The sequence below is a fragment of the Bos grunniens genome, chromosome 24 (genome assembly GCF_055505025.1).
Source record: "Bos grunniens cultivar Pamir isolate PY7600 chromosome 24, Bosgru_T2T1.0, whole genome shotgun sequence".
Lineage (NCBI taxonomy): Eukaryota > Metazoa > Chordata > Mammalia > Artiodactyla > Bovidae > Bos > Bos grunniens.
In genome coordinates, this window is record NC_141188.1 from 35,479,603 (window position 1) to 35,504,434 (window position 24,832).

The window sequence follows — 24,832 nt, forward strand, 5'->3', positions numbered from 1 at the left end:
TTCATCCACCTCATTAGAACTGATTCAAATGAATTCTTTTTAATGGCTGAGTAATACTCCATTGTGTATATGTACCACCGCTTTCTTATCCATTCATCTGCTGATGGACATCTAGGTTGCTTCCATGTCCTGGCTATTATAAACAGTGCTGCGATGAACATTGGGGTACACGTGTCTCTTTCCCTTCTGGTTTCCTCAGTGTGTATGCCCAGCAGTGGGATTGCTGGATCATAAGGCAGTTCTATTTCCAGTTTTTTAAGGAATCTCCACACTGTTCTCCATAGTGACTGTACTAGTTTGCATTCCCACCAACAGTGTAAGAGGGTTCCCTTTTCTCCACACCCTCTCCAATATTTATTATTTGTAGACTTTTGGATCACAGCCATTCTGACTGGTGTGAAATGGTACCTCATAGTGGTCTTGATTTGCATTTCTCTGATAATGAGTGATGTTGAGCATCTTTTCATGTGTTTGTTAGCCATCTGTATGTCTTCTTTGGAGAAATGTCTATTTAGTTCTTTGGCCCATTTTTTGATTGGGTCATTTATTTTTCTGGAGTTGAGCTGTAGGAGTTGCTTGTATATTTTTGAGATTAGGTGTTTGTCAGTTGCTTCATTTGCTATTAAAAATATGGAACGCTTCACGAATTTGCGTGTCATCCTTGCGCAGGGGCCATGCTAATCTTCTCTGTATCGTTCCAATTTTAGTATATGTGCTGCCGAAGCGAGCACATAAATAATGAATATTTTTAGACCGATATTTTTGTACAAATTTGAATGATTTAGACACATTTGCAATGACTGGGTGTATGTATTTTAAGGGACTCATTTTTGCAAGTTGATTTCCAAAAAACTGTGTCATTTAAAATATTTCATTCACCACTCTACATATAATCATGAAGTACTTACTCTGTCTTACCGTGCAAGGCGATGGTGATGTAAGACGACCAAGAGCTGACTTTGAGTTCTAAGTGTGTACAGCCTAGCTGTGAAGACCAATATGTTAATAGATAAGTGCTGCAAAGCATTATGGGGGTTCTGTAGGCACCTGTGTGGGATGCGAGGAGTTGTATTGGGCCAAGAAATGTGTCTACTTTATCACCTAATAGAGTTTGATATAAAGTAGGCATTTAATAAATAATCACTGAAAGAAATCTAGAAGAAGGTTAAAGAAATGAATGTTTCATCTATTTAGTGACTTCTTCAGAAGAAATTTCTTAGAGGGACCTATTATTTGAAGTTAGTATACCACTTAATCATTCACACATTCACTTAATAAATACCTTTTGGCAGTGTGCCAAGGATCATGATAAGTGCTAAGGACATCACTGCTACCGTGGAACTTGCTGCCAGGCATGAAAGACCAATAATAAACAAGCAATTAAAATAACGGAGGACGTATGCTCGTCTAAGAATATATAATAGGAGTGAGTCACTTGGTCTAGGGGTCAGCTTCCCATGGGGAGTGACAGTTAAGGCACAACTTAAAGTGTACTTAAAAGTTAGAAAAAAAAGAAGAAAGTGAAAAAATGGTTCTAGGCAGAGGCAGTCATATCATTTATCTATATGCAAATAAATGCTTTTCTAATGTTTGATATGGCTTAAAGACAGTTTATTTGCTTACTTTCGCATTCCTGCTCCAAACAATGTGGTTTATATGGTTCTTGATTTCTTAAGCCTTTATGAATAATACAAAGGTATTATTATTGTGGATAGACTCACTAGAGAGTCTATCCACATTCAAATTTAATGGGACTTAATCCAAAGGGTTTTAATTGTGTTGCTCTAATACCTTTCTGTGTGATAAGCAATGCTGTATCCTTTCTATGGCAGAGGAAACCACTCAGCCTAGGTCATGTGTCCTTCAGCATGTCTGACTCCATCATGGGACCATCCCAATGAATTCAGATTTCTGATTGAGATGACCACCAAAAAAGTAAAATACACAGAATTTATATATATGTAAACTCTATCTTTCTGATTATTTAGAGAACTGTGAGCCAGTGCTGTGGTCCAGGGCCTGGAGTTTTATTTTAATTGTGCATTATTGTTTAAAATAATGTTTTCGTCATCTAGAACTGAGAGGAAATGAGGTGTTCTAGAGAAGTGTATTTCCATCTATTGAAATTGACCTCTTTTTTGGCATAAGACTTTTTACAAATCGAAATGTTTCTGAACATTAATAATTTTAAAATAAATTGCATGCTCTCAACGTTCTTCAGTAGCCTTTCTCAGTTCAGTTCAGTGGCTAAGTCGTGTCAGACTCTTTGTGACCCCATGGACTGCAGCACACCAGGCCTCCCTGTCCATCACCAACTCCTGGAGCTTACTCAAACTCACGTCCATCAAGTTGGGGATGCCATCCAACCATCTCATCCTCTGTCATCCCCTTCTTCTCCTGCCTTCAATCTTTCCCAACATCAGGGTCTTTTCAGATGAGTCAGTTCTTCACATCAATTGGCCAAAGTATTGGAGTTTCAGCTCCAGCATCACTCCTTCCAATGAATATTCAGGACTGATTTCCTTTAGGATGGACTGATTGGATCTCCTTGCTGTCCAAGGGACTCTCAAGAGTCTTCTCCAACACCACAGTTCAAAAAAGTCCAACTCTCACATCTATACATGACTAGTGGAAAAACCATAGTTTTGACTATACAGACCTTTGTTGGCAAAGTAATGTCTCTGATTTTTAATAAGCTGTCTAGGTTGGTCATAACTTTTCTTCCAAAGAGCAAGCATCTTTTAATATCATGGCTGCAGTCACCATCTGCAATGATTTTGGAGCCCCCCCAAATAAAGTCTATCACTGTTTCCACTATTTCCCCATCTATTTGCCATGAAGTGATGGGACCAGATGGCATGATCTTAGTTTTCTGAATGTTGAGTTTTAAGCCAACATTTTCACTCTCCTCTTTCACTTTCATCAAGAGGCTCTTTAATTCTTCTTCACTTTCTGCTGTAAGGGTGGTGTCATCTGCATATCTGAGGTTATTGATATTTCTCCCAGCAATCTTGATTCCAGCTTGCGCTTCATAGAGTCCAGCATTTCTCATGATGTACTCTGCACATAAGTTAAATAAGCAGGGTGACTTTAGAAAAAGCAGTAGCCTTTCTAACCAGCATTTAACCTGATAACTCAGTCTATGAACATTGACTGTATTAATTGTCTGAGCTTCCCAGGTAGCACTAGTGGTAAAGCACTCACCTGCCAACGTAGGACACATAAGAGAGGTGGGTTTGATCCCTGGGTTGGGAAGATCCCCTGAAGGAGGAAATGGCAAGCACTCCAGTCTCCTTGCCTGGAGAATCCCATGGACAGAGGAGCCTTGTGGGCTACAGTCCATGGGGTCACAAATAGTCAGCCGCAACTGAAGTGACTTAGCACATACACACACACAAGCACCTACTATGCCTGTGTACTATGTTCTAGGCAACGTCACTAGGCCTGTCTCTGTGGCTCTAAGATCCCCTAAGAACTGAGGACTTCTGTTGGCTGTGGGCTCAGAAATTGGAGAGCTCACTGTGATGCTGGTGTAAATGAAAGTGTGAGTGCACACAGAGTAAGTGAGGCCCTTGGGGCCAGCCCTATCACCAAGAGTGCTCGGCTTTGGGACTTTATGTTGCTCAGAGCACTTCCCTCAGACTGCTGGGTTCTTACGTGTCTTCCATTATCAGACGACCCTGCAGACACGGGAAACCCTGCATCTGGCCAGATAGTGGGGCCCAGATTCTGGGAGCCCTGCTCACCCTGCTGCACTCTCCTAAAGAGAAGAATGTCCTGCAAGCAGAGGGGTTGGGAACGGAAACAGTTACAGAGCTGTGGCTCCACTGCTGGGGATGCTGGGAGACAAGAGACCTTCTCCCAGACTGGCTGCCACACTGTAGCCATTTGTCCTGAGAGAGAAGGAGGGCCCACCCGCCCCCGGGGAGTCCACGCCGTCTTCCGCCTTCGGGGGGAGATGGTAGCACGCGTCTCCACAATACATGACATCATCTCCCAAAGGCAAGGGCCACTCGTGAGTTTTTGCTGGCTCGGACTTCAGGGCAGGACTTGGTGTTCTTGATATAGAACATCTGTCTGGGGAGGCACAGTCAGGAAAGAATGAAGAATTTTCTGGGAGCCCGACTGGCTCACTGAGGGAAGGCCAGGAGGCATTTGGTGAAGTAGTGGGAAGGCCATGGTGTGTAAATACGATGTGGGCGTGTTTCTCAGGAGTGACTGGAGTCCTCAGAGATGGATCACAGGCCTTGTTTCTCCTCAGGCACAGAGAGAAGGAATGAGCCTTGTCACACATGTATGTTTATTTGGTTGATTCAGTGGGTAAACAGATATATATCTTGCCCTGAGGGTATGAATGAGTATCCATGGATATCATTTTCTCCCTTCATTGTTGCTATCTGTACAGAATTCATCCTTTGCAGAGACAGTTTCCTCCCATCAAATGCCCCAATGTCCTGAAATCAGTTTATCTATGGGATATTTTCCCAAATATACTGATAAATGAGCCCCCTTCTAGTTATCTGTATTTTGGGGGAGATGGAAGAGTTGATTGTTGTTGTTCAGTCGCTCAGTCATGTCTGACTCTTTTTGCGACTCCAGGAACTGTAGCCCACCAGGCTCCTCTATTTAAAAGATTTTCCAGGCAAGAAAACTGGAGTGGGTTGTTATTTCTTTCTTCAGGGGATTTTTCCAATCCAGGGATCAAACCCAGCTCTCCCTTATTGCAGATGGATTCTTTTACCTCTGAGCCACTGGGGAAGCCTGGAGGAGTTGTATAACAGATTCCTATTCTCTAAAAGCAAAAAAAAAAAGAAAAATGGATACAGAAATAGTACGAAATAGTATATTCCAACTAACCTGGCTAATAATCTTGATAAAAGCTGATAGGAAACAAGTCAGAAGATAAGAGTTAGAACTCAGAGGAAAAGGTTAATAAGGAACTTAAGTGGCCATTTATCAAAAATTCTGTCCTGACTTCACTAGATTTGGAAAATCCATGGCTGTTGGGGTTCACCAGCTGCAAAAGAGAAAAGAGGGATAATACACAAAAGGCGGATGGAAGATGTTCTTCTTCCCTCCCAGGACCTCCCGAGATAAGAGATCTGAGTTAATCTGAAGGTGCAGTGGGTTTTCTCCCTTAAGTTCCTCTACTACCAGGTAGATATACTAGTTGGGATATTGAAAAACACATAGACTGCCATACGTGTGCAAAAGACTGTGGTCAATCTAGTTGTCTCTAGACAACTGACCACAGTTGACCATCTTTCAAAAGTGATTCCAATGAAACCCTTTCTTCTGACTGCTCTCCTTGGCAGCCACACCAGGAGGAATCGATCCCTTTGTGTCTTCACTTTATTCCATATATTTACACAACTTTTATCCCACCTGTAATTCTGACTCCCATGTAATTCTGGTCAGGGATTGTCTGTTCTTGTGTAACCACACATCTAACAGTCCCTGATACATAATCAAGGAAGCAAATTGAATAAATAAATGTATGTATATGCAACATGCTATCTCCACTTATGCACTCACATACAAATAGAAAAGTATATCATATGTTATAGATGTAAGGACATATAAGCTATACCTCAAATATGTTTGTGATTATGCTTTGAAAATAAAGTCCAAGGCATACTTTAAATCAACAATTCTTAGGAAAACATTATGATTCAATTAATCTGGAAGACGTGTTTTATTTTTGTTTTCGTGTCATTTTATTTTTACACTCTCTGAATGATTCAAATGTGCTGCCAACATTACAAACTATTGATTTAAGAGGAGAAAAATTGGGGGAATTTCAAATTTATCAGCTTTTTTCCTTTAGGATTAGTGATTTCTGTAACTCAAAATATCTGCCTGCATCACAGTTGTAAAGATTTCCTCTTTTTATTTTTTTTCTAGAAGTTTTATAGTTTGGCATTTGTATTTAGGTAGATGGTACATTTCAGATTAATTTTTCTGTATGATGTCAGATTGGGGCCCATAGTCATGTACATACAATGATTTACATTCAATCAGTTCCATCCACTTTAAGTATACTTTTCAATGGGTTTTGACAAATTTGTCAAAACATGTAACTACCAGTATGTAAATAACACCACCCCATCAAGATGTACATTTCCGTTAATTTTCTCTCTTTCCATTGAATTACATAGATATCTTTTTCAGAAGTCAATTGACCATATATGTATGGATCCACTTTTGGACTGCTATTATGTTCCATTAATCTATTTGTCCATTTTAGCACAAATGGTATGTTGTGTTCATTAAATAAGTTTTATAGTAAGACTTGAAATCAGTCTTCAAATATTGCTGTTGTTTTTTTCCAAAATTGTTTTGGCTATTCTATTTCTTTGAATTTCTGTATATATGTTAGCCATGAAATTAAAATACACTTGCTGCTTGGAAGAAAAGCTATGATAAATGTAGATAACATATTGAAAAGCAGAGACATTGCTTTGCTGACTAAGGTCTGTGTAGTCAAAGCTATGGTTTTTCCAGTAGTCATGTATGGATGTGAGAGTTGGACCATAAAGAAAGCTGATTGCCAAAGAATTGATGCTTTTGAACTGTGGTGTTGGAGAAGACTCTTGAGAGTCCCTTGGACTGCAAGGACGTCAAACCAGTCAATCATAAAGGAAATCAGTCCTGACTATTCATTGGAAGGATGATGCTGAAGCTGAAGCTCCAATACTTTGGCCACCTGATGTGAAGAACTGACTCATTAGGAAAGACCTTGATGCTGGGAAAGATTGAAGGCAGGAGAAGAAGGGGATGACAGAGGATGATATGGTTGGAGGGCATCTCTGACTTGATGGACATGAGTTTTAGCAAGCTCCGGGAGTTGGTAGTGGACAGGAGAGTCTGGTGTGCTGCAGTTCATGGGGTTGCAAAGAGTCAGACACGACTGAGTGACTGAACTGATAACATTTTAGAATCAGCAGAATTGATATCTTAACAATATTAAGTCTTCTTATCCACAAACATGATGTATTTCTCCACTTATTTAGGTCTTGTTTAATTTCTCTAAGTAACATTTGGCAGTTTTCAGTGTAGAAGTCTTTCCTGCCTTTCACTAAATTTATTTTTAAGCATTTTATGATTTGGGGGACTATTATAAATGGAAATGACTTATTTTTAATAAACCTTATTTTGAGATAATTGCAAATTCACATACAACAGTAAGAAATAATACAGAGGTCCTATGTACCCTTTACCAAAGTTTCTCTTCCTGGTAACATCTTGGAAGCTTATAGTACAACATGTGTTGTGCTCAGTCACTCAAGTTACATCTGACTTTTTGTGACCCCATGGATGGCAGCCTGTCAGGTTCCTCTGTTCATGGGATTCCCCAGACAATAGTGGAGTGGATTGCCATTTCCTTCTCCAGGAGGTCTTCCGGACTCAGGGATCAAACCCATGTCTCTGGCATCTCCTGTATCAGCAGGCAGATTCTTTACCACTGAGCCACATGGGAAGTTCACAGTACAATGTCACAATTGGGGTATTGGTAGATTCATTCAAGATACTAAAAACGTCACCAAAGGATCCCTTCAGCTGCCCTTTTGTACCTGTACTTATTTCCCTTCTGTCCTCATCCCCTCTTTATCCCCTGGAAGTAATTAATCTGTGCCCCATTTCTATAATTTGGTTATTTTAGGAATGCTATATAAATGGAGTAGTGACGTATGTAAACTTTGGGGCTGGCTTTTTTCACTCAGCATAATTTTTTAGAGACTCATGCAGGTTGTTGTATGTGTCAATAGTTAGTTTCTTTCATTAATGAGAAACATTCCATGGTATGGATTTAATGGTTTGTTTAAAAATTCACTCATTGAAGAGCGTCTGGGTTATTTCCAGTTTGGGGCTATTACAAATAAAGTTGCTCTAAAAATTCATGTACAGGATTTTGTGTGGACATAAGCATTTATTTATCTGAATAAAAGCTCAGGAGGGCAATTTCTGGGTGGTATGCTTCTTTCTTTTTTTCTTTTTTAATTGTCAATCTATTTTCCAGAGTGACTGTATCATTTTACATTTCCACCAACAATGAATGAGAGATCCCCATACTCTGCATTCTCATCAGCATCTGGTGTTTCACTTTTTTAAAATTTTATCCATTCTGACCAGTATATTAGTGATATGTCATTGTAGTTCAATATCTCTTGACAAATGATGAGCCATTTGTATATCCTTTTCTATGAAATGTCTCTTTACATGTTTCGCCCATTTGCTAGCTAGGTTTGTTTGATTTTTTTTTTTTTTAATTACTGAGTTTTGAGAATTTTAAAGTATTTTCTAAATACTGGTTCTTTCTCAGATATGTGGTTTGCAAATATTTTCTTCCAATCTGTTGCTAGCCTTTTCATCCTCTGAAAAGAGTTTTTTACAGAGCAAAATTTTTGATATGCTCTAACTTATCAATTTTTTCTTGTATGGATCATATTTTTGGTGTCAAGTCTAAGAACTCTGCCTAGCCCTACATCCCCTAGAGCTTCTCCTATCTTTTTTCCTGAGTTCGTAGATCTATGTTTTGCTTTTAAGCCTATGGTCAAAATTGTGTTAATCTTGAAGGAAAGTGAAGACTTAGGTCAAAGTTAATTCTTTTGCCTATTGACATCCAATTGTTTCAGCATCATTTGTTGAAAAAATGTCTTTTCTCCAATGAATTGCTTTTGCACCTTTGTCAAAAATTTTTGGGCACATTTGTGGGGATTAATTTGGGGGTTCTCTGTTCTGTTCCATTAATCTATGTGACTATTCCTCCACCAAAGCCATAGTCTTTATTAAAGTGAAATTTGCTCAGTCATGTCTGACTCTTTGTGACCCCATGGACTGTAGCCTGCCAGGCACCTCTGTCCATGGAATTCTCCAGGCAAGAATCCTGGAGTGGATAGCCATTTCCAACCCAGGGATCAAACCCAGGTATCCCACATTGCAGGCAGATTCTTTACTATCTGAACCACCAGGGAAGCCAAAAAAACTGGAGTGGGTAGCCTATCCCCTGTCCAGGGGATCTTCTCGACCCAGGGATTGAACCAGGGTCTCCTGCATTGCAGGCGGATTCTTTACCAGCAAAGAACTACCAGGTAAAGTAGTTCCCTAAACTACCTAAAGTAGTTCCCTAAACTTCCCTAAACTACCAGGGAAGCCCTTATTAGTATAACTATATAATAAGTCTCGAAATAGAGCAGACTGAATTCTCCCGCTTTATTCTTCTTTTTCAAAATCATTTTAGCTCTTCTAGTTCCTTTGCCCTCAATATAAATTGTATGACTTTAGGTCTCACATTGAAGTCTTCAACCCATTTTGAGTTAACTTTTGTATATGGAGTAAGATAGTGATCTAACTCCATTCTTCTGCATGGGGCTCTCCCATTTTCCTACCACTGTTTCTTAAAGAGCTTGTTCTTCCTCCATTGTCTGGTCTTTGCTCCTTTGTCATAAATTAGTTGCTTATAATATGTAGGTTTATTCCTGGACTATCAGTTATGTTCCACTGATCTGTGTGTCTGTTTTAGTGCCAGTACCATAGTGTTTGATTACTATTCCTTTATAGTACAGGGAGCATTATGCCTCCCACTTTATTTTTTATTCTGCTTTCTCAAGGTTGGTTTGGCTACTCGGAATCTTTTGTGTTTCCATACAAATGTTTAAATTATTTGTCCTAGTTCTGTGATATAAGCCATTAGAATTTTTATAGAAATGACATCAAATTGGCAGATTGCTTTATGTAGTATGCAAATTCTCATAATATTAATCCTTCCAATCCATAAACACAGCGTATCTTTCTATTTATTTGTGTCTTCAATTTCTTTCCTCATCATCTTATAGTTTTCTCTGTAAGGTCTTTTACCTCCTTGGTTAAATTTATTCTTAGGTATTTTATTCTTTTTGATGCAATTGTAAATGGGATTTTTTTCTTAATTTCTCTAATAGTTTGTTATTTGTGTATAGAAATACTACAGATTTCTGTATATTTATTTTTTATCCTGTGACTTTACTAAATTTATTCATTAGTACTATTCTTCTAAATTTAGTAAAGTCACAGGATAAAAAATACACAGAAATCTGTATATTTAGATTATTACATATATAGATTCTATAGAATATATACCCTGTATATACAGAAACCTATATATATATATTATTTAGGTTATTTATAATCTAAATCTGTAATTTAGATTAACTTAGGTTATTGGTTTGAGATCTATCCCCTTTTCTAGTGATATAGTTAGTGCTGTAAATTTCACTCTCAGATGCTTTGGAAATGTCCCACAAAATTTTATGATGTTTCATTTCTTCTTTCACTCAACTGAATATATTTTTTAATTTATCTTGAAACTTTCTCTTTGACCCATGGATTATTTAAGGCTATTTATATTAGTGTTGTTTAATTCTCAAGTGTTTGGAGATTTTCCTGTTACCTATTATTAATTAATAACTTGATTCCATTGTGGTCAGAGAACTTAGTCTTTTATAATTTCAACTTAAAAAAAAATTTTTTTTGTTTTATTTTATGCCCAAGGAATGGTTTATTTGTTGCTTACAAACTTGAATAGAGTGTATATTTTACTGCTGGGTGGAACTCCATTAATGTCGATTAAAGCCTGTTGGCTGGTGGTGGTGTTGACTTCCTTTACAGTCTTGCTAATTTTCTGTCTAGTTGTTCTATCAATTGTTGAGAGAGAAAAAAGTGTTGAAGTCTCCAACTATAGTTGTAGACCTGCCTGTTTCTCCTTTCCGTTTTATTGGTTTTAGCTTCACGTATTTTACAGCTCTGTTGTTTGGTGCACACAAACTTAGAATTGCTATATCTTCTTGACGAACTGACTCTTTCATCCTTGCATAATCTCCCTTTCTATTTCTGGTCATGTTCTTTGTTCTGGAGTCTATTTTGTCTGATATTAATTAAGCCACTTCTATTTTCCTTCAATTAACATTTGCATGGTATATCTTATTTGATTCCTTTACTTTCAACCTGACTATATCATTATATTTAAAGTGAGTTTCTTGTAGACAGCAGAGAGTTAGATCACATTTTAAAATTTGCTACACAGTAATCAATACCTAATAAAATTGACATAATATCACGGTTTCCACTTCCAAACCCAAAATAAAACCACATGACTCTGCAGAACAAATAGGCAGTCTTGGAGCATATGTTCAGTGTATGACCTTCTCTACAGCACGTCTACCAAATCTCTCTGGATTCCTGTCTTAATAAGAGAGATACTTTCCCAAGGCCTCTCTAAGACCCATAATGAAAGTGCCTTACATATTGTCTAGTTATAATGTGAGTGGCTGGTCCAAGGGGTCACAAACTCAGAACTTCAAGGATGTACTCAATGTTAGACTTTGGAGAGTTGTGGGGACGAGTGGAAACTTGGATGCAGTCTCTGCCTCATTATTCTTCTTGCTTTGTATCTAAGTGTGGAGGTTTACTGCCTTTAAGGGTGTCCTTACATGAATGCTCCCTGGTTGTTAGAAGTGTTCTATGTGGGTCCCTTCTACTTTCTCTTAATGCTGTCTTTTCTCTATTCCCCTCCACAGTCCCTGCCTCTCTTCTTATTCTCAGAGTAAATCTGCTTTTTATTCTTATACCATGGGTCTTTTCACAACCTCTTCTTGCCATGAAAGTCTTTGAGCTTTCAGCATGGGATATGAGTCATGGCTATTTTTCTTCCACTCCATTTTATGGAGTAAAGGCCATACCTATGCGTTTGGAAGAAAAGACACAAGTTATTTTCACTTCAGGTAGAAGAGTGTTGTAATTTTTCTGATCTTCCTTTTAAATTTCCACTACAAAAATCAGATATCCTGCATAAATCAGTTTGGGAACTTACTATATTTTTTAAAGTGCGTCTGTCTTCTTCCTGAAGTTTTGTTCCGCCATCCAGCAATTTTCTACCCATTTCACCTTGGAAGAGGCCGTACCATCCTAACCTTGACTTTTTCCAATTCCTGTTTTGTTTCCTTTGTTGCAGAAGATAAAGGCCACAGCAATTCCACTTCACTTGGCTTCGCTCTCTGTATTTGTTACCTTCTCTTACCCTGTGCTCTTTGATAGGTTTAGTTAAGCCATGATAGAGGTGCTTTGGCACCTCAATCTACACAGTAGTCAATCAGCAATTAAAACTCCAATCTTGGGCTTCCCTGGTGGCTCAGTGGTAAAGAATCTGCCTGCCAATGTAGGAGACATGGATTGGATCTCTGATCCAGAAAGATTCCACGTGCCATGGGGCAACCAAGCCCAAGTATCACAACTACTGAGCCTGAACTCTAGAGTCCAGGGGCTGAAACAACTGAGCCAATGTGCTACAGTTATAGAAGCCCAGGTGCCCTAGAGCCCATGCTCCACAGCAAGAGAAGCCACCACCGTGAGAAGCTCATGCACTACAACCAGTGGGTAGCCCCCACTAGCCACGCTAGAGAAAAGTCGGTGCAGCAATGGACCCAGCACAGCCAAAAATAAATAAATAGATAAAAACATTAAAAAAAGTCTCCTGAAAAGAGTTTTAATTGTCAAGAGAGGCATGAGACTGAGGACAAGACGTGAGCTCTTCCAATGTAGAGCTGCTACAAAGAGAGGGTGAGTTTAAGAAACCAAGTGCACCCTGAAAGAGACCTCAGAAAGGCACAGTTCTTGAATCTGTAGCCTAGAGCCTGAAATCTTGCCTGCCCTGAAAATGCCCTATTTTGCTCATTCTACCCTCTGGGTGTAAACTCCAAATGACTGGACAAATTTTTACACTTCAAACCCTTTGGAAGCTGCTGCCTGGGCTGAAATTGTCCAGAGGCCCCAGAAGCAGGAGGGGCCGGGGCAGCAACAGAGCGAGGCTGGGAGAGCCTCTCCACTGACCTCTGGCTTTGCTGCCTTCACAGCCCCTCAGTCTCTGGGCTCTCAGATTGCTGTCCGTCTCCTGCCCTGAATCTTGAACCGCATGGACTTGGACCTTCCTCTCTCTAGACCTCTAGTGTTCCACCCCTCGATCTGCCTCCCCTTGACTCCTCCAGATGTGGGACATACTCCTGGTTTGAACTCAACAAACTGTATTGAACCCTCCTCAGGTGTTGGATCACCACCCACCTCCTACTGGGAGAAGGTGGTTCTGGACTCACACATGACTTCCCTCCCAGGGATACTGTGAGGCTAAAATGAGCTGAAAGGATGATCTCAGTGGCAGAGATGGAGGAGAAAAGTTAATCGTGATAGGAGTAGTGGTTGATAGGAATGACGGAAGAGTAATTGACCGCAAATCTTCAGAGGGAAAAGCCTTGGGCTCTCTAAATTCATTAGTTCAGAACCAGATACAAATTCCTTCCCCAGGCTTGTAATTCAGGAGACTAAAGTTCCCAGAAACCCATCTTTAGTCACAGATCTGTGTCTATAGCTCTCTAGCCATCATTAAAAATGTTTCTGCTTATTCGGCAAGGCATATTTACTAGGGATTAGGAGAACTCATAAAACATTGTACTCTATTGAAAGTCTTCTTCAGATAAACCCTCTGAAGCTTTGAAGTATCCACTTGCCAAAGATTTTTCATTGCCCTTATCCCCTTGGCAAAGAGCCTGTGTGTGTGTGTGAATATGCAGTTGTTTTTTTGTTTTTTTGGGTTTTTTTTTTAGGTCTTGGTAGATCTAAAGATCAACCCATACCACAGAGGTGGATGGAGAATATTTTATTTATCAGTACAGGATGTCATTGGAAAAGACCCTGATGCTGGGAAAGATGGAGGGCAGGAGGAGAAAGGGGCGACAGAGGGTGAGATGGTTGGATGGTATCATTGACTCAATGGACACGAATTTGAGCCAACTCCGAGAGATGGTGAAGGACGGGGAAGCCTGGAGTGCTGCAGTTCATGGGATTGCAAAGAGTCAGACATGACTGAACGACTAAACAACAACAACAACAGGAAATCCAAATATCCCATTTGTAGTCCATTCCTTTCCAAGAGCATGCTGGGAAGGGCTCTGAGTTGGGGCTTAGAGACTTGGTCTGTAACAGCAGCTCTGCCACCAACTGGTTACATGATCTCATACAAGTCAATACAAGCCTTCAATTCCTCATGCTTAAAGTTAAGGGACAGATAGATAAGCTCTAAGTGTCTCTTCGAAAGTTAAAGTTCCACCTGTAACTGACTCGGTTTTCAGTAATAAGTGACTCAGTGATAAGCAGTGTTTCCCCAACTGCCAGCAGCAACTGGGACTGCCTTTGGAGGACGACAGGGCAAAAAAAGAAAAGGATACAGGATTCTTTTTCAACATGAGCCAGGCTATGTTGTGCAATTTTGTTTCTTGCACTGTGGAGGGTGTGTGTGTAAGTGTGCATGTATCTGAATTTCACAAGGTATATGAACATGAACTCAGAAGACTTGTTTTAGAACTGAGAATGTGTTTAGAGATCATCACATCCTGTGCTTTTCAAACTCTTTGTAAGCAGCAGAGTCCTTTCCTCGGTGGAACTTCTGGCAGAATTTGAATGTTCATAAAGGACAGGAATAGAGCTCCAGCTATAGAGGTCTGGGGCGCCATCTCTCTCTTGGTTCTTCTCCTCTCACCCACATCCCATCTGGGCCTCAGAGGTTCTCTGTAGAACCCAGATCTCTGGATGCCCAGCAGAACAGTCCACACCCTCAGAAAAAAACAGGCTCAGAGAGGCAGGAACTTGCTCAGGCTCCTACACCAACTAGTGGGAAAACTAGGGCTTTTGAATGTCCATCCAGGCATCTTTGAATAATCACCATTATTGTAGATGTTTGGGTACATGATTGTAAGTGTGCCAACCCTCCCATAAAGAAAAACTCTCTGAGGATTGTGGGAGCTTTAAAACTCAGCAACAGGCAAAACAGCATCTGTGTTAAGATTCAGGAAGCTCTGGGCTTATTATCTTCTGGCTCAATACACAGATGACTCTTCCTGTGAAGACAAATATGACCTTATTTCTCAAGTGTTTTTTTAAACTGAGCTATGAAAAGCCTCGTTTAAAAGTTGTTGTTGTTATTGTTCAGTCGTGTCCAGCTCTTTGAGACCCCGTAATTTCATATATAATTAGAGAAAAGAAATCGTTCAAGAAGAGGCAAAAGGAAATATTTTCACTTGCTTGTTAGGGAAAATGTTCACAACACCACAGCACCACAGCACCACTAGCAGAGTAAACTCACAGAATAGCTCTGAGAAATGTGAGGGCTCCTCAGTTTGGCTCTGAATGTTTCTGGGAAAATCTGTATCAGTCATTATGATCGTATAGCTCCAGGGTCCAACTCTAGGTTGCAAAATATTTCCCCTTTTGGACTTCAGCTCGATCATAATTCAACAGTGACAAGTTAGTAGGAAGTGGACCTTGAACATGAGTGATAGGTATCTTGAGCTTGGCCAGAGCTGCCCAGGAAGCTTGATGTCAGATCAAGTCATCATGTCCTATGGCCTTCCTCTCTCACAAAAGGAACATCTGCGGTATGCAACCCAAGCACACTTCATAGAGAATCTTGTTCCCACTTTTTCTCTAAGTGGTATTTGGAAGTTTTTATCAGTTTCTAATATTTTGTTTGGGTTTTCTTGGTGGCTTATCGGGTAAAGAATCTCCCTGAAATGCGGGAGACACAGGAGACACGGATTCAATCCCTGGGTCAGGAAGATTCTCTGGTAGAGGAAATGGCAACCCACTCCAGTATTATTGCCTGGGGAATTCCATGGCAGAGGAGCCTGGTGGGCTACAGTCCATGGGGTCACAAAAATGTTGGGCCATGACTTAGCAACCGGACAACAAGAACAATGTTTTGTTCTGGTCACAAACAAACCTCTCCCGTCCACTTTATAAGCAAGTTGACTGCAGACCGTTCAAGCTGGAATTGACCTGAGGACTCTTGCCTGGAAAATCCCATGGACAGAGGAGCCTAGTAGGCTGCAGTCCATGGGGTCGCTAATAGTCGGACACGACTGAGCGACTTCACTTTCACTTTTCACTTTCATGCATTGGAGGAGGGAATGGCAACCCACTCCAGTGTTCTTGCCTGGAGAATCCCAGGGATGAGGGAGCCTGCTGGGCTGCCGTCTATGGGGTCGCACAGAGTCTGATATGACTGAAGCGACTTAGCAGCAGTCAGAGACAGAGAGAGGGAAGTGACCTGACCAAAGTCCCACAACTCATGCCAACAAGAGCTGGGGCATAAGCACCACTGCTGCCCTGATTTCAAGGACTTTTCCACGACTCGGTGCTGCTCTTCAAGTTAACCACAATACAACGCGGTGAGGGCTTTCCTTCCTGTGTCACTAGTGTGATAGTTGTAGTCTGATCACAGAGATATATTGAGGATTTAGGGAAACCCCCTCAATAGGCTGACAGTCTGGAGAGGAAGACAGATATTGAACAAACCATAGCAAATGATTAGGTACCTAGTGCCAAGTATGTAAACAACTGTGTGAAGAAGGATCAGCTGCTATGGGAGTGTTATCTCTAGAACTGATAGGGGCTGTTTATGTTCAGGGTTGAATCCAATTGGTTGGTCCTGTGACTTTGCAATTGAGTATGTTGACTCTCACCTTTGGTTATGTCCCAGAGGTGGTTTCCATAAAGTGTGGGTAGCTTAAACCACTTGATTCTGCTCCTCTTTTTTCTTCTGCCTGACAAGTCTCCCTCCAGCAAGACAGGCACTGCAAAAAGAGCTAAAATCCATACAATCTTATTCTGTTGCATTGCTATGAATGTAGCAAAGTGGACATTGAAATTATCCATGAGTCACGTGTCTTTGTGCTCTTCCAAGACACGGCATGTTAGATGCAGAATCTAGGTATCCTGGTAACACGGTTCTAAAATTGCTTATGTTTATACTGAAACTGGGATTCCCAGGTAGCATTAGTGGTAAAGAACACGCCTGCCAATGCAGGAGATATAAGAGACTCTGTTTCAATCCCTGGGTGAGGAAGATCCCCTGGAGGAGGTCATGGCCACCCACTCCAGTATTCTTGCCTGGAAAATCCCATGAACAGAGGAGCCTGGGGCGGTGGGGTGGGGTGGGGTGGGGCTACAGTCTATAGGCTTGCAAAGAGTAGGACATGACTGAAGCAACTTGACATGCACCACTGCTGAAACGAAACCAGTGATTTCAAATTAAACTCCAACCTAAAATAGTAAGCCTCCTCCTCTTTAACTCCCACCAACATTTTAGCCATTCCTGTTATAATTTCTGCAAGTGCAGCTTCTGCAGTTAGAAATCCAATCATGAATCCTTCTGGAAAATCAGCTGTCATGGCTAAATTCCTTATCATTCCGGAAGTATATAAAGAAGTATACAAAGATGCAAAGGAAATTCCTACACACTGGGCTTCACTTTGAAGGGTTAATCATAAGACATTTTCTTCTTTTTTTAATGAAGCAGGTTTGAGTTTAGGGTCTAGATTAGCACCTGGAGTTGCTCTTGGCTTGCTCCAACCTCCTCTATGTCTTCTCAGCTCACTTTTCATCCTGAGATTCTTCCCTTCCTCCTTCTTTTCCATCATGTCCATGGAGTTTCCTTGAACACTTGCCTCATCTTTTCCCTTAGTCCCCAAGTCTGTTCAGATTTTCTTCTTCCCCAATGACTCCCTCCTGACTTTTCCTGGCTTTCTCTAAGCCCTGCATCTTCATGGGTGGCCCTGCTGCCTCTCCTTCCACTTGCCAGTCATTCCCCCCATCACCCCCGTCCCAGTTGTAAGAGCTTCACAAAAACTGGAACCAGGCAGTAGAAGGGGAAAGAGCAAAGCTGCTCATCCAGGCCTTTCCTTTCCCCTGGCTGGGTAAGTACCTTGGGGAAAGGGCGCTGGGCTCACCGGGCAAAGGACAATGTGTCCGAAGCAAGCTGGCTTGAAGTCAGTATTCAGTTTTGGTTAGCGCTCCCTCTCATATTGAGAAGTTGGGCCAAGTTTGGCCAAAGGCCCATTCAAAGTCCAGTTCTGGAATAAGTGTCTATTCTTTCTCTCCATCTACTTTCCCCAGAGAGCCCAGGAGGCCAGACAAGCTGTTCCCACACCAGGACTTCATCAGGGTAGCCTGACATCACTTTTCCTCTCCAGGAAAAGATTCAGAGTTGAATTCCTTTAAACAGATCCAATATAGATTTAGAATTAGAGAATAACATCTCTTTACAAAAAGTCTTATCATGGAAGTATTTTCAGTAGAACACGGCAATATTACATTTAAGACATGATTCAATTTGCAAGTGCTTCTAAGCAACTTTTAGAAATATGTGTATTGTGTAAAGTAAGACACGCTATAAAAGCAAGTCACTGCCCAGCCAGAAGAAGACAGAACCAGCCTGGCCCAATCACTTCATCCCTGTTCCAAACTTCCACCTCACACTGTCTCCATCTCTTTCTACTTGCTTTTCCTGTTCTTCCCACATATCTGAGGTGGAGCCACAAAATGTTACTACACTGGAATGTAGTAAAGTGAACATTCAATCCATATTATTAAAATAACCTGACTTATACATCCCAATGAATGTTGTCCCCTAAAGTAGTCATATTTTAATTTATTGCTATGATGCCGCTATACTTAAAACCCCATTTTGGAATTTATCTTCTTGAGTTGCTTTGGAATTACATCCAGACCCACTTTATGAGCCAAAATTATAGACTCATAGAGAGAGGCCTTAAAAATCATCTGGTGCACCCCTCGATTTATAAACAAAGAAACTGAGCCGATCGAGTTTGTGCATTTGTTTTTCCTCCTCCATCGAGAAGTTGTTAACTCATTCTTTCTCAGAAAAAAACCCCAGATGACTTCACTGTTCATCCATTAGCCATCTCATCAGCAAGCTCAAATGTCTTCCTTAAGTCTGTAGACATTACAGTATGAGTTAACATCTATCAAAGATAGTTTGTGCCGGCATCTGTACCAGTCACTTATCACAACAAAAACACACACTGGTGATACAAAATGTACAGTTTTTGGAGGACGAACATGAACTCTGTGAATCAGAAGTGACTTGCTCAGTAAGAGGGGCCTATGGCGGAATTTGGATCCACGTTTCTGAGCCTTCAAAGCCTGTTGCTCTTCATGACTCTGTGGGTGCACTAAGGAAAGCCAAGAAGTCCTTTGCCTTCAATTGTGAGGCATTGTCTCTATGAAAACTGAAAGAGTTTGCAAACTTATATAAAACATTTTCAGCAAGCCATACACATACCCACGTGTGCACTCACAGTTCATAAGAAATTATAAAATGTTAGAACTAGATGAGAAACTGAAGAGGAACCCTTATTTTTAAAGGAAAAAGACTGAGATCTAGAGAGATCTCAGCTTTGTCCAGAGTCCCATCGATAGTGAGTCCAAGCCTACAGCTTCCTCCATTGCACCCAGCAGAGGACTCAGATCCACTCTCACTCTCCGGGCAACAACCTAGAGGCAGGGACACTTCAGGACCCCACCTCAGCCCAGCTGCGAAGCCAGCCTTTTTTGATCCATCATTCTCTTGCAGTGGAAAATGTTCTCCAAGACAACTCCTTTCAACAACACATACGAATATTGCCTAACTTCTAAAGCTGGTAGTTTCTACATCTAGATCTGCCCATTGACTAATGCTGCACAAGAGAACTCACTCTGAGTACCTATCAGGAAGTTTATGTATATTTTTTGTAATCACACAAAAGAAAACAAATGAAGAACACAAAGTGTCCTGAAATATCACCTTTCAAGTCACCTTCTTTTATGAATTAGGGCAGTGAAGTAGGGAGCAGCTTGGCCAAGTCAACGCAGTTAGTTAAGGTCTGATCCAAAGTTTGAAGATAACTCTTTCCAACTCTCAGCTCACTCCTTTCTGCTCTGCCAGTAAGTCACTTCTCATGTCTCATGAATTTGAACAGAAAGGATCTTTACTGCCGTGACTGGAATTCCTCTTGGCTGCTGTTAAAAATCAAGTCCACCCTGCAAGAGCATAAAATTGCCGTCTTGTCAGAGCACCAGATAAGATTTTGCCTTTTTGGGACGCGAGCATAGCAGGGGCAGACCTTAACATAGCCAAGCCGATGAAAGTCACATTTGAGGGACAGCTTGCATTATTTGCTCTCATGACTCACATTGTGTAAGAAGAGAATTTTGGTGGTCCAGAAAGACATCACATTTCATCCAGCAAGGTTTTCTATGGAGCTTCTCTTCTGCAAGCTTGAACCAATAATCTTCTGATTGATATGCAGTTTGTTGAGGTTTGGTTCTGCATATAGCATGAGCAAGCCAACACGAGGAGCAGTAAAAAGCAGAGTGGATCTCACGTGACTTCAAGAGGCCTAGAGTGACTTGCTAATGCTGTGCTGTCTCCTTTTCTGACCGATGGCCAACTGTCTGAGGGCCAGGACCACACCTGAGTCAACTGTGTGCCCATCACCTGGCACAAACGTGTGGATGTGCTCAGTCACTCAGTTGTGTCCGACTCTTTGCAAACCCCCCTGGACTATAGCCTGCCAGGCTCCTCTGTCCATGGGATTTCCCAGGCAAGAACGCTGGAGTGGGTTGCCATTTCCTTCTCCAGGGCATCTTTCTGATCCAGGGATCGAATCCAGAGTCTCCTGCACTGGCAGGAGGATTCTTTATCATTGCCCCTCCTGGGAAGCCTCAGATGTACAGATGGGTCACACTAAATATTCACTGAATAAGTAAGTAGATAGAATTCACCTGTGAGATAAGAGATTGAACAAATAAAATCTCACTACGAGGGGCTTCCAGCTTTTGCTGTAAGTGTAATACTAATAACAAGAGCTATTGAAGGTCAAGTGGGGCAAAGATGATTCCTGGAAGCATAGAAACTCAACTGGGCTCAGAATGATGGCTCAAGTGTGTGGTCAGTATTAGAAGCAAAAGTGGCTGTATTCCAGGCAGAGAAAAATAAGAGCAAATGAACATACATGGAAACAAATGGAGTGGTGAAGATTTGTCTGGCTGTCCTAGACAGTTTCTTTCAAATCAATGGGTTCAGAAATGAATGCTTCACATTTCCTCCCAAACCACTCCCTGCCCCAACTGGTAACCCTACAGTCTGAGCCAGAGCCCTTGAGGTCATTTCTCTTTCCATCCCAACTAGTCAGTTGAGATATTTCTGCCTTACTAACCTCGATTCTATATCCTTCTCCCCACAGGAACATCCATGGCCCCAGCTCAAGTGGTCACTTTGCCAAACTTCTCCAACTGGAGTATCTGTCCCCAGAATGGTCCCACACTATCATCTACATGACAATATGCTTATCAAGAGTTTTTTCCTTCCAAAAATGTTGTAAAAGTTACTATATCATAAGAGATAGCATGCTGTGAAAATATGTACATGTATAGATTCCTTATATAAATGTAGATATTTAAGAACAGGCACACCTCATTTTGTTGCATTTCACTTTATTGTACTTCACCAATACTGTATTTTTTACAAATCAAAAGTCCATGGCAACTGGGCATCAAGGAAGTCTGTTGGTGCCATTTTTCCAATATTTGCTCACTTTGGTGTTTCTGTGTCACATTTTTGTAATTCTTCCAATATTTCAATCTTTTTCATTGTTACTATATTTGTTACGATGATATGTGCTCAGTGACCTTTGGTGTTACTGTTGTATTTGTTTTTAGCATTTTTTGCAGTATTTTAAAATTAAGGTATGTACATTTTTAATGTATATTGCTACTGTACATCTGATAGACTATTAGTATAAGCATAGCTTTTACATGCACTGGGAAACCAAAAATTAGTATGACTTGCTTTATCATGATATTTACTTTATTCCAGTGGTCTAGAACCAAATCTGCAATAATCTCTGAGGTATATTTGTTTGTGTATGTGTGTGGGTGTGCATGTATAAATATATGTGTGTGTGTATATATCAGGGGGTCAGGAGAAAGTAAGACTAGAACAAGACAAAGCAAAATAAAAATTTCAGACACAAATGCATGCCACAAAGTTCTACACAGGAGCTAGTATCTGCAGCATGACCATATGTCAAATTAAGTAGTTTTCTGCATTTGTATGTTTCACTATAATAACGGAACTGAGGATAATGGGCATTGAGAATATTTTGAAAAATAATCAATTGACTCAAAGTTTTTTTCTTGGTCTTTTGCTGTTTAAAATGCTGATTTTGAAAGTTATACTTTCAAAATCAACACATGATACTGCTGGTATCATGTACTGTGTGGACCAAAATTGCCTATAATAAACTTTTTATTTAAAAAATGCATATTGATCCACATACTGTACAATGCCATGTAGTATAGACTTGTTCATACACTAGAACTTCAACTCTAATCTCTTAGTGACAAATAAAAAGAAGAGAATACATTGAGTGACCTGATTTGCATTGTCGATGTTTTCTAAAAACTCATACTCTCTGTTAAAGAGAAGCAAGACATTTTTTAGCAATAAGCTATGAGAGGAATGTTTCTCTTGAGGCCTCTTAAGGGAGACATTGCCTGATATAGTGGACAAGACCTCAATAACATCCTTAGAGCAAATGCAACAGAAAATTTCATATTAAAGATGCTATCTCTTTTACAAGCTGAAAACATAACCCCAAAATACAATTAAAATACAATTTTACAGTGGATTTAAACAATTCAGACCAAGTCCGTGGTCTGGGATGGCCTTTTTGATTCAGGGCCAGAGGAAGAAGGGGGGGGAAATCTAGATTATTTTGGAGGATTATATGAAAGGCAAAAGCTTTAGGAAACACTTTATAAACATTAGTTTATACAATTGATTTCCTGTTAAAACTTGGGCTTATGCTAAAAGAAAATGAAAAAAATTACTATATTCCATGTGCAAGTGTGCTAAGTCACTTCAATCTTATCTGATTCTTTGTGACCCCATGGATGGTAGCCCGCCAGGCTCCTCTGTCCATGGGATTCTCCAGGCAAGAATACTGGAGTGGGTTGCTGTGCCCTCCTCCAGGACAGCTTTCCAACCCAGGGATCAAACCCCACATCTCTTATGTCTCCTGCATTGGCAGATGGGTCCTTTACCACTAGTGCCACCTGGGAAGCTCCGCATTTCATATAACCTAAATCCCACGGATGGAGGAGCCTGGTGGGCTTCAGTCCATGAAGTCGCTAAGAGTCGGACACGACTGAGCGATTTCACTTTCACGCATTGGAGAAGGAAATGGCAACCCACTCCAGTGTTCTTGCCTGGAGAATCCCAGGGACCGTGGAGCCTGGTGGGCTGCCGTCTGTGGGGTCGCACAGAGTCGGACACGACTGAAGCAACTTAGCAGCAGCAAGCTACTTTTAAATATCCCAGAAAAAAGACTGGGAAAAAATACACAAAGTGTTAACAGTGGGGCTCTAGGTTGTGAGTAAATACATAACTTTTTTCTTATTGTTATTTATAGTTTTCTGTACATTTTAAGAGAATTATTCTGTGTTAAGAATAGAATGGAGGTTGGGAGGGGAGAGGAGCAGAAGAGTGATCAGTCAGGAAGCTTCTAATGGGCTCCATTTTCCGAATTAAGGGAAATGGATATGAAGTAAATTAAAACACAGCATGAACAATTTACCATATACTTGTAATCTCCACTATTTTGAAATATGGATAGAAAAAAAAAAGACGGGAAGAACGTGTTCCCAAAAGTTAATAGTTAGCTCTGCAAGAAGAGGTTTTGTGTAATTTTTTTTCTATTATTGACTATGCTTTGGCACACTTTCCAAAGTTTCTAGAATGTATATATGTTAGTTTCATCATTTGAAAGAGTGAGAAAATCGATTCCCTCAGAAGACAATTCTGGGACAATCCTAACCTAATAGAGGAGAATGAGGTATCCAAAACATACCATGTTACACTTGGGGAAAAATATATCCATTTGGTGACCATCCCATTGCCCATGGGATAAAAGACAGGTTCCCTAGCATGAGTTATGAGACCTTTTGTACCCTTGTCTGCTCTCTGACTCCTCACTTCTCTCTTTGGCAACATCAAACTCCCTGTGACTCTTCAGTGCTTCCAGGCTTTATTCATGCTCTGTTCTTTTTTTGTAGAGCACCCGGCTCTGCTTTTCTTCCTCGTCCCCTGGAAGCCAATTTTCCTTACATACCCGATCCTACATGACTCGGCTTCCAAGAGAATGCCCCTTTCTCTAGGAACTCTGGACTCCACAGATTAGTTTCCATGCAGAATAATTTTGTAGCCCCTACCATGTTGAATTTAAGTTCTGTCTACCCATTTGTCTCTGCACAAGTGAACCATTTGTGCCACTTATTTTTGCTTATCTCGGCAGAAGTAGTGTTGGACGTCACAGAGGTTTTCTATAACCTTGCTCAAACAGTAGGGTCTAAGAGGATCAAACCATTCTCCCAGGTTCTTCACAAGACAGCCCTTGCTGTATGCTGCAAAAAGACAGTGTCTGCCTAAGGATCAAAATCTTTTGTGATGACAATGTGGTGAATCCTATGGAACCAGATTCCTAGTTTTACTGCTGTTCTCCCATATCCCTAGATGCTGTATGTGAGCTCACAAAATCCTGAAATTGGTCCATATCCTGCATTTATTTGAGAAGCAGTTAGTATCCAGAGGATTGGTTTGCTCTGGACTCAGAGATGGGGAGTGGAGGGCAAGAGTAGTATCTTCTGTGTCCTTCAAGCCCAGGCAGTTCTATATGACATTACAAGCAATCAAATTTTTATTTATTCTGAGTGCAGCTTTCAGATATTAGCTTTCTTCTTAGCATCAAGTCTCTGTCATCACTGAGGAACCAATTTCCAATTTTAGCCAAGATTTCCTCTGGTGGCAAAGCAAAGGAACACTCTGCTTTATGTTCACCAGAGCCCACCCCATGTCTTCCAGGTCCCAGAGCTAAACTACATTACCCAGCCTTCCTTGCAGCTAGGTGTG

The 24,832-nt window shown here is 40.7% G+C and overlaps 1 non-coding gene across 1 annotated transcript; it reads right to left on the reverse strand.

Moving 5' to 3' along the window:
• Positions 1-624: 624 nt before the first annotated feature.
• Positions 625-731, reverse strand: LOC147346040 (U6 spliceosomal RNA). The gene has a single exon (XR_015154215.1). It is a non-coding gene; the product is annotated as a U6 spliceosomal RNA (small nuclear RNA).
• Between the last annotated feature and the right edge of the window lie 24,101 nt (positions 732-24,832).